The following is a 2,743-nucleotide window of genomic DNA, read 5'->3' on the forward strand; positions in this document are numbered from 1 at the left end:
GAATCTCACTTTGTTGCCCAGGCCAGAATGTGGTGGCTCTGTCATAGCTCACTGCAGCTTCGAACTCCTGGGCTCAGGCAATTCTCCTGCCTCAGCCTCTTGAGTATCTAGGATTACAGGCATGCTCCACCACACCTGGTTAATTTCATTTTTATTTTTTGTAGATATGAGGTCTCACCATGCTGCCCAGGCTGGTCTTGAACTCCTAGGTGAAGAGATACTACTCCCTTGGCCTCCCAAACTGCTGGGATCAAGGCTACATTCTTAACTCAGCTAGATTGTTTACTAAATCCCATATGACAGTGGTACACTGTCCTTACTTGTTTTTAGACATTGCAAAGTTATTAAAACAGTTACTACAGTTTTCACACAATGTAGGCAACGATGTAAAAGATGAGAATAGGCTGTAAGATTTTCATCTATGACTCATAATTCTGTTTGGGAGAAAAAAGAAAATTGTTAAGACTAATGAGAAACTGAAAACCGTAAACTAATGAGTATTACCATTTATGCTGCTAAAAATATGAAACTTTCTGGTCTGTAGTTGAAATTTATATGATCCTCTACACTTGGGTATACTTTTCATCTGGTGCCATTAAAGTATCTTTAATATTGATCGTAAAAAAGAATGCAGAGTTCTAACTAGTTCATGGTAATGGTTTCACAACTCCACAAATTTACTAAAACAGGTATATACTTAAAAATAGGTGAATTTTATGGTAAGTTGATTATACCTCAATAAATTTGTTTAAAATGCAGATTTCTAGGCCCTACCCTGAACCTACTGAAAAAAATCTCTTAAAGTAAACCAGAAATCTGTATTTTTCTAACATCTCCTGGTGATTCTGATGTTTGCTGAAGTTAGGGGTGCACCTATCAAGGTAGATGAGTCATAAAATCTTCTATCTGAGTGGGAAAAGCAGAGTGAGATTGATAACACCATTTATATAAATTAAAAATTTATGCAGATTTCTCAAGAACACAAAAAGATATACATTGGCTACCTTAGAATGATTGACTGCAATGAAAATAAGAGAAAGACAGAGACAGAGAAACAGAGAAGGAATGCCTTAGGGAGAGGCTCTAGAGTAGTTCTTGAGAGCAAGATCCTGCCTTTTAACTCACCAGGGAGAGAACGAATCATTTTGTCAGTTTTCCAACTTGCCCATTCTAGTTTTAGAACTGGCCCATTCTAGTTTTCTTGCTGTTTAACAGTGGTCCCTTCCAATGTCATGCAAGCCCAGCACTTTCTGATCTATCATGGGGACTTCCAAACTTCAGCAACAAAACCAGAGAGTAGAGTGTTTATGACTGCCTACTGAAGTGACTCCCAAGAGAGAACTGAAGAATTTAGGTCTCAGTTTCAATTGAGTCAATTATTCACTGATTGCTTTTGTGCCCTGTCTCCCTCTAAAAAACAAGCAAACAATAACAACAGCAAAAAAAAAACTATTAAACCTTTCCAATTCCTGAGCTGTTTACAGAAAAAAAAAAAAAAAATCAGGCTAATTAGCAATGGAAGGCATGTATTAAGAACCTTCAATTAAATCTATTGTGTTATAATTTTTGTCTAACCCTGCTGGAATATAAATCCTTAATATAGTAACCTGTGAGTTATCTCTCTTCACCAGTGGTTAAGAACTTCACCAGTGGTTCTCCAAGTGTTGTCCCTGGACCTACCGCTGCACTTGCAGCACCTGAGAACTTATTAGAAATGTAAATTTGGGGACACCACTCCAGACCTAATGAATAAAATCTGCATTTTAACAAGCTCCCTAGAGGACTTGTTCTGGGGGTATGGCCCAGCGATCTTGAATTCAGCATACCCTTTATGTGCTTCTGGTGCACTGAACTACTGAAACTCTGCTCTACACTTAAGAAGGAAGCCACTACTGTTGCCTTTCCCAGTTAACTTCCTTGTTAGCTGGAGTGGTAGGTCATTCTCCACTGGGTCAAGAAAGGGATGAAACCCTCTGAAAGTCCAAGAATAAAATCTTTTCTAAAGATTGTTCTGTTTTAAAAAGACTGAACTTACTTCCCTTCTGTCAGGAGCATCCACATTTCTTCTATGTTATTAGATATGATCCTGAACTCCATGTCACAATGCACTGCTGTCTCATAATGGAAAAGGGGCCACTTTGAGCTTGCTAAAGTTTCTCTAGCTAGTTTGGCATATTTGAGCTATGTAAAATTGTAGAGAAGTACCTGTCTAACTTTAGGGTACTAAGGAGCTGATAAGAAAAGCAATGGGGGGAGGGATAGCATTAGGAGATATACCTAATGTAAGTGACGAGTTAATGGGTGCAGCACACCAACATGGCACATGTATACATATGTCACAAACCTGCACGTTGTGCACATGTACCCTAGAACTTAAAGTATAATACAAAATAAATAAATTTTTTAAAAAAGAAGAAAAGCAATTTATCTCTGGACTTTAAACTCTCTCTCTCTCCTCTCCCATTCATGTAAATTATTAGGAAATGATACTCCAAAAAAGTCTGAGTCTGTTGCCTTTCCATAACAGTATTTTACATCAGGCCACAAATTCAATTACCTGTAGGTACAAAATGGGTAACATAAACGAATACTGTGAGTCTGTCATCAGAAAACCTGACATCAAGCCTCCTCCATGTCAGAGAGCAAAAAAAGGTAGTGAGGACTGCGGAGCCAGCTGCTACTGAGCTCCAGCTGATTGTAGACAGATGCAAATGATTTTCATATGAAATGCCTGAATTTTTAA

This window comes from Macaca fascicularis, chromosome X (genome assembly GCF_037993035.2).
Source record: "Macaca fascicularis isolate 582-1 chromosome X, T2T-MFA8v1.1".
Taxonomy (NCBI): Eukaryota; Metazoa; Chordata; class Mammalia; order Primates; family Cercopithecidae; genus Macaca; species Macaca fascicularis.